Genomic DNA, 13209 nt, shown 5'->3' on the forward strand with positions numbered 1-13209 from the left:
TGAAGATATAGAATACAGTTAATTCAAACATTATTCATATAGAAGACAAATCAGCAAAAGGAAAAGATGATAATGTGTTAAAGCCACCATCAGTACAAGGACTACGCCAATGGCTGCAGTTACTTTCAACAGCAAGGCCCAAATTATGTCAGTGAACGACCTTCATTGTATCACTGTTTAAAGGGCCAAAAGGATTGGATCCATAAGCAGAAGTTCTTATGCGCACTCCACAGGGACTAAGGGACAAGAATCTCCTTCCAGCAATAAAATCCAACCATTTGAATAGCACAATTTGCAATACTCGTTAAGGCACTGGCTGATGGACAAACAAGCAAAAGGAAAAGCAACAAAAAAATCGCGAATAGAAAAAAACGAGAATGGAACCGAACTGAGGCCACAACTTAACAATATCGACCGCTTTCGCAACAGGGATATGAAAACATTTCTTCGTGCTGATATGACCGAGGAAAATCAATAAGTGGTCTTCGATCCCTATCACGAATGGTCAATTCTCAACCCTCATACATAACTGAATTTATCACTCCACTCCGACAAGACCATGCGTCCTCCCCACGCACACCTAATGCCCCATGAATTAATTCCCTGGTTACTCAAACAAGCGCCAAATAACCATAGAAACTGGTCTGCTCAGTCCAAAGCAATATCAGCCCGACTGGCATTACCAGGCAGATACGTCCTCCCTCACAATGCCATCGAAACAACGAACATTTAAAATTGCATTCGACAAAATATGTTGAGCTTTGAAAATAATAAAATGAAGACTACTACTTTTTTAGCGGGCTGATCCGTCCCGCGAGACAAAATTTGCAAAATCGGACGAAGTGGCAAACGTCTGCCAAGTAAACACCGGTCCATTCGTAACCCAACTTTGTACCGGGAAACAAGTGCTTTTGTTCTCTCCGGTGTGGTTTAGTTTTTTCGGTGGTACGAAGGTGCTTGCTGTGGCAGAGGCTGCAGTAAAGCATTACTAATAAACAGTCCCGCGAGTGATAATTGTTACCTGCGATATCAGTTAAAGTAGTGCAGTGAAGTGCGTTACTAAACATTTTTCTTGCCTGAAAGACGGCTTTGTTTAGACGAGCTATATCAGCTCTACTGTGTGAAGGTCACGCGGGTGACGGATAAAACAAACGAAGGATCAATTCACCTACCAGCTCGTCAGGAACCAACTGGTGAAGTGTTTCGTTTTTTACTTTTCTTATCGATTTTTTTTTATTATTGTTTTTGATTTTATATTTTGATTTTAATTAAATAGTGCGATCGAGCGTGTTGCTCCCGCAACAAAATGGAACAAATAGAAGGATCACCCTCCGAAGACGAATATTATGGGGAAGAAGAACGTATATCTGATACTGAGACAGATAATGTTATGGTCGATCCACTTCCCCCCAATGTCTCACAGCCCCCCCGAGTCAAGGTTTACCAGGAAGGATCCGCTGGTCCTTGGGTGGTATACTTTCGGCCTCTTTACGCTGGAGTATCGCGTCTACATCCCTTCTCGTGATGTGGAGATCGACGGTGTGGTAAGTGATGCGGGTCTAACTGTCGATGATCTGATGAATGATGGGGCTGGCCGCTTTAAGGACCCTAACCTTCAATCAGTTAAGATTTTGGAGTGCAAGCAATTGCACTCAAAGTCCATCGAAGATGGTAATTACTATCCATCAGACTCGTTTCGCGTAACCTTCGCCGGATCTGCACTTCCGAGCTACGTTGAAATGGGAGGAGCTCGTCTACCTGTACGCCTGTTTGTACCGCGGGTCATGAATTGTTCCAATTGCAAGCAGCTAGGTCACACGGCCACCTACTGTAGCAACAAGCAACGGTGCGGTAAATGTGGGGAACGCCATGCGGATGATACTTGCAGTAGCCCCGCTAAGAAGTGTGTTTACTGTGGGGAGAATCCGCATGCACTTTTGACATGCCCAACGTACAAACTTCGCGCGGATAAACTGAAGCGATCCGCCAAAGATCACTCCAGACGCTCTTACGCAGAAATGCTTAAAAGAGCTGTTCCACTTATCTCCGAAAACCCATTCGCTCTCTTGCCAACTGACGATAACGCCTCTAACGACCCTTGCGAGGGGCATTCTTTGGCTCCGCTTGGAAACTCTAGGAAAAGACCTAATCAAAACTCACCTGAACTTCCTCGTAAGGGTCCTAGGTTGTCCCAAACAAGGGTACAAAATAAAAATAATTCATCAACTGGAAGTGCTGGTACAAATCCGAAGATAATACCTCCTGGTTTTGGGAAATTGAGATACAACCAGGAGTTTCCAGCACTCCCCGGGGCACCAAAAATCCCAAGTGCTCCAATTTTACAGTCAGAAACTCAACCTAAAACGGGATTCCTTAAATTCTCTGACATTGTGGACTGGATATTCACAGCTTTCAACATTACCGATCCTATGAAAAGCTTGCTGGTTGCTATTCTACCAACAGTAAGAACATTTTTAAAACAGTTGACTGAACAATGGCCCCTCCTTACAGCGATCGTATCCTTCGATGGCTAACTTATTAGACGGAATCAGGGATCTGATCACTGTTTTACAGTGGAACTGCAGAAGTATTATCCCCAAAATTGATTCATTAAAACACTTGCTAAATTACAATCATTGTGATGCATTTTCCCTATGTGAAACATGGCTAACTTCTAATATAAACCTCAACTTCCACAATTTTAACATTATCCGCTTGGATCGAGAAGACTCATATGGGGGGGTACTTTTAGGGATCAAAAAGTGCTACTCTTTCAATCGAATCAACCTCCCTTCGACGCCAGGCATTGAAGTTGTCGCTTGTCAAACAACAATCAAAGGCAAAGATCTTTGCATTGCTTCTATTTACATTCCTCCTAGGGCCATGATGGGATATCGAAGATTCTCCAACGTGATTGAACACCTTCCCTCGCCCCGCCTGCTTCTTGGAGACTTTAACTCTCACGGTACGGGGTGGGGCTGTCTATACGACGATAATCGATCTTCGACAATTCAAGACCTTTGTGACAACTTCAATATGACAATTCTGAACACAGGGGAAATGACACGAATTCCTAAACCACCTGCGCAAGCAAGTGCACTGGACATATCTTTATGCTCGACATCACTACGGTTAGATTGCAAGTGGAAGGTAATATCTGATCCCCACGGTAGTGACCACTTACCAATTGTAATTGCAATCACCACTGGTTCAAGACCATCGACACCAATCAATGTTCCCTATGACCTCACACGAAACATTGATTGGAAGAGCTACGCTGCTGAGATATCCAAAACTATCGATTCAACACAGGTACTTCCCCCGGAGGAAGAATATAAGTTTTTGTCCAACTCGATTCTCGATAGCGCGATTCAAACTCAGACGAAACGAGTACCCGACGTGAACACCCAAAAACGTTCTCCCAACCCGTGGTGGGACAAAGAGTGCTCAAACGTGTACGCGGAGAAAGCTGCCGCGTATAAAACCTTCCGGAACGACGGGTTAGTTGCTAGTTATCGAGTGTACGCGATATTAGAAAAGCGAATGAAAAATTTAATGAAAGCTAAGAAACGCAGTTACTGGCGCCGGTTTGTCGACGGGTTAACAAGAGAAACATCGATGAGCACTCTTTGGGGCACGGCCCGACGTATGCGAAACCGAAACAGTGCTAACGAGAGCGTGGAATATTCAAACCGTTGGATATTCGATTTCGCCAAGAAGGTTTGTCCGGATTCCGCCCCGGCACAGAAAATCTACCGCGCCGCGTCGCCTTACAATACCGCGAACGAAACACCGTTTACGATGGTGGAGTTCTCACTTGCTCTCTTATCATGTAACAATAAAGCCCCGGGGCCAGATAGAATCAAATTCAACTTATTGAAGAATCTGCCAGACTCTGCCAAAAGACGCTTGTTGAATTTATTTAATAGGTTCCTTGAGGGTAACATTGTCCCACATGACTGGAGACAGGTGAGGGTCATCGCCATCCAAAAACCAGGAAAACCAGCCTCCGACCACAATTCGTATCGTCCGATTGCAATGCTGTCCTGTATCCGGAAGTTGTTCGAGAAAATGATCCTGTTTCGGCTCGACAATTGGGTCGAAACAAATGGCTTACTGTCAGATACACAATTTGGCTTCCGCAAAGGCAAAGGGACGAACGATTGCCTTGCGTTGCTCTCAACAGAAATTCAAATGGCGTATGCTAACAAAGAGCAGATGGCATTAGTATTCTTGGATATTAAGGGGGCTTTCGATTCAGTTTCGATCAACATTCTTTATGAGAAGTTGCACCAGCATGGTCTTTCGCCAATTTTAAATAACTTTTTGCTAAACCTGTTGTCTGAAAAACAAATGCATTTCTCGCATGGCGATTTATCGACATCACGATTTAGCTACATGGGCCTTCCCCAGGGCTCATGTCTAAGCCCTCTCCTCTACAATTTTTACGTGAATGACATTGACGAATGTCTTGTCAATTCCTGCACGCTAAGGCAGCTTGCAGATGACGGTGTGGTCTCTATTACAGGTCCTAAAGCCGTCGACTTGCAAGGACCACTGCAAGATACCTTGGACAATTTGTCTGCATGGGCTGTCCAACTGGGTATCGAGTTCTCCACGGAGAAAACTGAGCTAGTCGTATTTTCTAGAAAGCGTGAACCAGCGCAACTACAGCTTCAATTAATGGATCATACTATTGCTTAGGCTTCAACATTCAAATATCTCGGGGTATGGTTCGACTCTAAAGGTACTTGGGGATGTCACATTAGGTATCTGAAACAGAAGTGCCAACAAAGGATCAACTTTTTCCGTACAATAACTGGAACATGGTGGGGTGCCCATCCAGGAGACCTAATCAGGTTGTACCAAACAACGATATTATCAGTGTTGGAGTACGGATGTTTTTGCTTTCGCTCCGCTGCGAACATACACTTCATCAAACTGGAGCGAATCCAGTATCGTTGCTTGCGTATTGCCTTGGGTTGCATGCACTCGACCCATACGATGAGTCTCGAAGTGCTGGCGGGCGTTCTTCCGCTGAAAAATCGATTTTGGGACCTCTCATATCGATTGCTCATTCGATGCGATATTCTGAACCCATTGGTGATTGCAAATTGCGAAAGGCTTGTCGAGCTTAATTCTCAGACTCGATTCATGTCCTTGTACTTCGATTACATGGCACAGAACATCAATTCATCTACGTATAACGTCAACCGTGCTCATCTCTTAGATACTTCTGATCCAACTGTATTTTTCGATACATCCATGAAGGAAGAGATTTGTGGAATTCCGGATCATATTCGCCCACAAGTGGTCCCAAATATTTTCTATAACAAATACCATCAAGTCGACTGCGCCAAAATGTTCTACACTGACGGATCAATTCTCGACGGGTCCACAGGCTTCGGTATCTTCAACGAAAATCTTGCTGCCTCATTCAAACTCAATGATCCTGCTTCAATTTACGTCGCAGAATTAGCTGCCATTCAGTATACTCTCGGGATCATTGACACCCTGCCCTCAGACCATTACTTCATCGTTTCGGATAGTCTCAGCTCCATTGAGGCCATCCGTGCGGCGAAGCCTGGAAAGCACTCACCGTATTTCCTGGGGAAAATACGGGAATATCTGAGTGCTTTATCTGAAAAATCTTACCAGATTACCTTGGTTTGGGTCCCGTCACATTGTTCTATTGCGGGCAATGAGAAGGCGGACTCTTTAGCCAAGGTGGGCGCATTAGAAGGCGACACTTACGAAAGACCAATTTACTTCAACGAATTTTTCAGTATCTCTCGTCAGAGGACGCTCGATAGTTGGCAAACCTCATGGAGGAATGGGCATCTGGGACGGTGGCTACATTCCATTATCCCGAAGGTATCAACGAATGCTTGGTTTAAGGGGTTGGATGTGAACCGGGACTTTATTCGTACGATGTCAAGGATCATGTCCAACCATTACTCGTTTGACGCGCATCTCCGTCGTATAGGGCTTGCTGAAAGTAATCATTGTGTTTGTGAGAACGGCTACCACGACATCGAGCATGTTGTTTGGCTGTGCGCAGAGTACTGTGTTGCCAGGTCCCAACTAATAGATTCCCTTCGGGCCCGAGGTAGATCACCCTATGTGCCAGTCCGGGACGTCCTGGCAAGCCGTGACCACCCCTATATTTTTCTTATCTATATCTTTTTGAAAACCATTGATGTCCAAGTTTAATACATTTTACCCTCTCTCATTCACAGTAGAATCTCACCAACCTATCCCTGTATCTACAATATGGCATTGCTTCACGAGTCTTCGGTGCATACTCTTCTTGATAACCGTCTATCCAGAACATGACATACCGCACATGCAGATGATATAGAGTGCCAATAATTATCCGAAATATCGACCCTCCCCTCGCCCCTGCGATTACAGGCTGGAAACTACAACACTACAACAAAGTGTGCATATCCGCCACAATGATCAATCAGCAAACGACGATGTCAATTACAAAATATGTATCCCACTTCCTACCTTTTTCCTTTACTTACATAAGAGGGGAGCAAGCCGCCCCTAAATACGGCTTTCCCTTCCCCCACTAACATGTGACATGTAATATAAAAAAAAATGAATTATCGGCCTCGTTAAGCTACAGCATTTGGGCCTAAATAAATGTATTTTAAGATAAGTAAACACCGGTCCTCGAGAGGACTAAATTTTTCGCCTGTTTGTCTCGAAGTGTGTAACGCCAAGTCCTTTATTTGTTCTAGTCCAATGTATTCTGCTTCTAACAACGCGTGTTAAGTAGTTAGTGATGCAATGAAAATTGCGCATTGTTTTCTTCCTGATCTGCTCTCTTCCTGATCTCCTCTTGGGTCCCCTAGGTCTGAAGCGGATCAGCCGACTATTAAGTAAATCAGAGAGCGCTGGTAACCGTAATGTCCACGAATACCTGCAACTATTCTGCCAGTTATTATTTCTGTTCTAGTGTGTATCAACGATTTTTTGTTTGATAATAAGAAATAATTAAAAAAAATTAATATGTTACAACTAAGTCACAGAGAACTGACATCTAGGTTCGAACAAACAAGTTTAAAATACGTGTTTCGTCATTTGTACAAATATCAAATATTGTTGTGGGTTTTTGTTATCCCCACTCCACAGTTTTAGTTTTTCTCTCCGTAACTCATGGCACTTCCTCAACTGTCAATACGCGACATGAACGGCTTCTCGGTAATATATTTAGAGCAGGCAGTCCAATGAAAAATGGGATTGACAGGACTTTAGTGCGCTTTTGGCACCTTGTGTCACATCTTTATGTGTGTTATACATACAAAGAATACCAGAACATGTGATGTGACAACCGGAAGATTAGAAAAGAACTCCCTTTCCCCTTTTCCCCTCAGAGGTATAGAATACAGTTATTTCAAATATTATTCCTACGGAATACAAACCAGCAAAAGGAAAAGCAACAAAAACCTCGAATAGAAAAAAAAAACAAAAGGAAATCCGAACTGGGGCCACAACTAAACAATCTTGACCGACAGGGATACGAAAAAAATTCTTCGTGCTGATATGACTAAGGAAAATCGATAGCAGGCCTTCGATCCCTATCGTCAATGGTCAATTCTCAACCCTCATCAATGACTAAATTCATCACTCCACTCAGACACGACCATGCGTCCTCCCCACGCACACCTAATGTCCCGTGGATGAATTCCCTAGTTGGTCATACAAGCACCAAATAACCATAGAAATTACTATGCTTTCGATTGAAACACATAGTGTGTTTTAGTTTTAAGGGATTTGCGTCAAGCCGGCGCTAATCTATTCCGACAATAAGTTAGTGTCGGTTTCTGATGAGGCGAAACCGAAACGCAACATAGTATGACATAGAAATTAGTCGATTCAGTCCAAAGCAATGTCACCCGGCGGATACGTTCTTCCTTACAATGCCAGTTAAAATTGCATGCGACAAAAAATATGCGATTTATGATAAATTTAGGCAAATTTTCAAAATGTGTGTGCCAACACCTCTATAATTAAAAAAATCTGACAGAATGAGAGTTGTCAAAAAATCAAGCTGTGCCAGATAAATCTGGCATCATAGCATCCCTGGATGTGGGTTGTGTTGCAAGTTTGAAAGTAGAAAGCGCTTGACTTAATTGAAGCAACAATACACAAGGTGATGAACTAAAAACAACTATAGGGGCTACCTCAAATGGGTTCAATAAACGTCACAAACTTGATTTCACAATTGTGGCGTGCCGCTTCTTAATACAATCGACGGAGTATGTCTAGTTTAGCAAACTGCGCTCGTTTGTTTCCGAAAAGAACGGACGAGAATGGACCAGATGTTTAAACAACGATCCGTTATTTATCAGCTAGGGGTCTGATCATCGACATGTGTATTCTAACGAAATCGGATTCCGTGAAACAAAACAAATCACAATAGATTGCTATAACAGAAGTATTTACTGTGTATTTCCAAAACTGAACTGTGACGATGTGCTGTAGGTTCATACTGGAAATTAATTTATCGTTCAGAGTTGTTGTTGTTTTTCGCAATTTTTGTACGTCATCCGGAAGAGCCTAATCACCATCAGCGGATCTGAATCTGAGACATGCCCATAACTTGAATCCCACGGAAGAACAAATAGCCCACATAGAGCAGCACAAAAACACTGCGATGTACACATCACCCACAGAAAGAAAAACTTGAAAACGAAACATAGAAAGATCTGTGCACCAAGAGATGCACAATTTCGCGCAAAGAGTAACCTTGAAGAGCCACTTTTTGCGCCTGCCCTAACTGGCAAACAGGGAGAAGAACAGTATGAGGTTGATGAGGTTAGTTGTAAAAGAGAAGAACGGTGGTTCGCATGAAAAGTGCAAAGAGCGTTTTTAATCTTCTCTTTATTTGCTCTGAGGTGCATTCCATCCCTGCTGTTTCCGTAGATTTGCCTTTTAGATATGCAAACTGGTACTTGTTTAGCGAAACTTTCGATAATTGCTACGTCCGAATGTAGTGGTCCAGCAGGTTTTCCATTAGTTTCAGAAGTGTTAATGTCAAACTGTCAAATCTATTTTTACCCTAACTTCTCTCCAGGTGTTAGGTCGGTGCCGAAGCATAAGACTGGATCTCAGGAAGTTTAGTAGATCCGAAAGAATTTTGTCTACGGATTTTTGTAGAAATATTGGAAGAGTGTTATTAGGGCCGGGTTGTAGGTTTCGAAGGTTTAATTAGAGCTGGTGTGAAAATCGGACAGACCAATTTCTGTGATGCCTCAGAAGTCCTGTTAGGACGGAGTCCAATGTCCAATTTTTCACTATTGCCAATTGTTAAGGAACCATCGCCTTTTTTCACTTGCTCTAGGCCTTTTGTGTGATCTTTCGACAAGGCTTTTCGAAGGCGAACTGCCTCTGGAAAGTTTTCTGTTTTTACAAAACTCGCGCATTGATAGTTTTTTAGCCTTTCTCAACTGACAGTTGTATTTGGTAAGAGCAGTCCTGTGGTTTGTCTAGGTACTAGTATTTTTTCTTATTGATCAGGCGCATAGCTTCCTTCCTAAGTGATGCTAATTTTTTTTTAATCACGACATACAGACCTCGTTATAAGAGAACAGCTATCATTAAAGGCGTATATGATCCTCTTTTGTAGGTCGTTTACCGCATTATTCTACTGAAGATGTCATCTTACTCCCCGTTCTTTTCGGCTGTTCCAGATGTAAACGAAATGCACACGAATTTGTGTTCCTTATTACCCTGTCTTTTTGCATTGTGTGTTTATTGGTTTCTTTGGCGAACATTGTGTCTGTGATCCGACAGACTAGGGTCGTCAGAAAAGTGCCAACTTTATATCTCTCCCGTTATTTAAGCGCTGCATACCGTGAGGTCCAGTTCTTCGCTTATAACTGCGTTCATAAATGTAGGTACAACTCCCTTGTTACAGACATTGACATCATTTGACAAAAAGTATTCTAGTAGGTGCTCACCTCTGGTATTTATATCCGTGCTACCCCATATTGTGTGATATGCATTGGCATCACATTCAATAATAAACGGCTTGTTTATGCTTCTGCAGTACTTTATGAGAGCATCGATTCCAGAAGGTGTTGCTGTATCCGCATCGCCAGGGAAGTAGGCAGATGCGAACAAAATCTCCTACTTTCCCGTAGCCGTCGGTGCCTCCACTGTTATTGCAATGACGTTTCGTTGAATGAATCCTGTTATTTGGTGAGGATTTTACTGCCCTATTTATCAATACTACAGTCAAAGATTTTGTGCTCATTTGCCCACGGCTCCTGTAGAAGAGCGATGCTCAGTCGCTCCTGGGTGAACCTCCTAACAAGGACGCTTGTGGCACCTATTGCATGGTGAAGGCTCACTTGGTTCGTCCCATTTATTGTGCCGACGGGTAGTCACAGGCTGTGTGCTGTTCGACGTTCCAGTGGCCTTTTCTGGTCCAGTATTTGCGTTGGCTCTTGCCGTTTGCGCACCTTCGCCTACAGGGGGTTTCACTGAAGCCTCATCTACTGCCGACAGGAGCTCTACCGCTTTGAGGACCGTAGTTCTCTTCACAACCCTCCAGCATTCTGTGCAGAAATTGTCGTTCTGATTCTGCACCAGGCGGAGGATGTTCCTATCGGACCTGTCGATGCTGTCTGGGAAATACCCGATGTAAAGCGCTTGTTTTGGAATCTGCGACGCTTCAATGAATTCCAATGAAGCGTCTTCCCAGGGCTTGATCGCAGCTGTGGCATCCTGCAGCCACTTAGCTGTTTCTTTGTTTACACTGGTGATTTCAAGATATCCTTGTTTGTAGGTGCACTTCCTAACTTTGAATCTCGTTTAGCTTGAGCTTTGCTTTATGGCGCTATCGATCAGCGCGCATCGAGTAGCATTCAGCTTTTTATGACTGAGGGTGTTCGCAGGGTACCCAACCGGAATGATGGTAATCGAGTATGGTTTGGCCATTTCGGTCAAGGTTGAGCCCTGTTCAGTTTTTAGTGTCTGTCTAGGATCCTGACCCTTGATCTTTCTCGATTGCACTTCCTTCCTGCACCCATTATTGTTCGGCGACTTCGCGTCCGTGTTTTTATTTTTAATATGTTTTAATTCAACTTCTATTGCAAAATATATCTCCTTCTTTGTTCGGTTATACCTGTTTCAATAAAATTATCTTCTCTTCTAACATATTTGCTTCTCTATTAGCATCCTCCAACACTTTTCTTTTTTTAGCTTCCAGCTCCCTTGCATCAGCTTCACGTTGTCGTTTCATCGATGCCATTCATATACCGGCCTCTTCAGCAGCTTTCTTACGGCGATCACGATCTTCTATGAACAGAGCATGTGCGTTTCTGGCTCGATGGAGAAGCGCATTGGGTATTTCCATTCGGTCCACGCTTCCCATATGTAGAACCGCATCGTACACCTGTCGACGTGCCACTACTGACTCTTCCCGCATGTTTTCTTGTAAACATTCGGAGTTAACGGAAAACCCACGCTCGACATTGGCATTGCCATGTGATAGACAACATGTCATTTTAATCACAGCAAGCAACTCTCTACCGTCATGTTGTGGCAGTAACTCTCTCCAGAAGTGATCAAGACGGGTTTCTTTTCGATCATAGTTTTCACATTTTGAGGCATATCTAGAATTAGTTAAAATGGTTCGGTATTGTCTAATCGCCAAATCTGCAGATGCGCCACTAATTCGCCCAGCATCCGTTAAAATAGTTAATAGCTTGTCCAAACTAGATGTCGCTCTTGTTAAAGGGTATGTTAGTGGAGAACGATTCATCATTGTGCACACCAACGCTTTAAGCATCTCCTTACATCCTGATCGGAACTGAAGCACATCTTTTTCTTTGACATTATGAGTCATTTTCAGAACTTTTTTGGTATCAAAGTCTAATACAACATCTTTCAGCGTTAAATGATTTTTCTCCTCCTTTACATCATTCAGTTTAATTTGGGAAACGTTTTTGTAGGACTCAGCTTCCATAAACCTTTCGACAAGGTTTCGAATCATTTGACACAACGGTGTATAAATGAAAGGCACCAAAGGATCGTCGCTCTGATATTCACGCAAAAACGGTTCAACTTCTGAGGCAACCGATTTAAAAATGCCAATTTAGAAACCAGTAGCGGATCTTTGAGGCAGTTGACAATATCCAGGTATGATTTGCACTTAGGTTCCTTCTTGTCCGACTGAACACCTTCTACAAATTTTCGTATGTGAGGGGTTATTTCAATCGCTCTCTGGGCTACATGCAAGTTTTCCAGCCATCTGTGACCGCAATACTTAAGAGGAAAGAGTGAACATCCTGAGTACTGTGTATATAATCCTCTACGTGTCGGGACATCTTTAAACATGTTGTAGATACCACGAAGATAAGTAACTACCTCCCAACCGCTGGCTTGAACCCCATCCTTAAAGGCGCCGTGCAAAATGTGGATTCCGCAGCTCACAATATCTAATAGCATTTCCTCTCCTTCTTTAAAGTCCGTTTTGAGCTCTCTGAGAAAAGCCCAATTAACATTGGGGCCATCCATTGATACCTGAAGTACTTTTTTGAGTGGAATAGTTCCGAGACCTTCCTCAAAGGAGCGGAGCAGATCCGAGGCTTTCGACCGCTCTAGAAACTTTGATGCCATATATCTAGTTGTTATCTCGTTACTCTCATTGTCCCAATAACGAATATTTATGTCCATCTGCTGTTTTTTGTAATTTTATTCAGCGATTCGTCAAAACCAACCACAACAAATTCGGCTTTGTTAATCGATTCATCCAGAAGCATGCTGAAATATGGGGCAATAGCAAACATCAGCACGTAGCAAATTTTGTCCCGCCCGAGTTGCATTTTGCTTGCAAGAGTACTATCAGGAAACATACTTTTCATCACCATCTTTTTCCGCTGCACGTAATGACTTATGACTCATTATTGTCTCTATGCACCACAGAATTTCGGCTCTGGTAATATCGCTTTTAATCGTTTATTTATCAATAGCACAAGAAGATGACGTTGAACTGATGGAAGGTTCTACAATTTTTGCTTGTGGGTTCGTTTCGACTATAGAAGCTGACTGACCCACAGCATGTTGCTCTGCAAATGCCAAACTTTTTTGGTTTCAGCAGTCATATATCGAGCCATAGAGTTAAAATTCGATGCAGCTCGCTGAGTATGTTTTTTAGCTTTCATATGGCTTCTAAGCGACTGCTTCCCC

The 13209-nt window shown here is 43.1% G+C and overlaps 1 protein-coding gene across 4 annotated transcripts in view; it reads right to left on the minus strand.

Moving 5' to 3' along the window:
• LOC131693102 (mediator of RNA polymerase II transcription subunit 23) overlaps positions 1-13209 on the minus strand; it is a 161961-nt gene that overhangs the window by 129118 nt on the left and 19634 nt on the right. The gene's annotated exons all lie outside the window — the stretch shown is intronic.

Source organism: Topomyia yanbarensis, chromosome 3 (assembly GCF_030247195.1).
Source record: "Topomyia yanbarensis strain Yona2022 chromosome 3, ASM3024719v1, whole genome shotgun sequence".
NCBI classification, from domain to species: domain Eukaryota; kingdom Metazoa; phylum Arthropoda; class Insecta; order Diptera; family Culicidae; genus Topomyia; species Topomyia yanbarensis.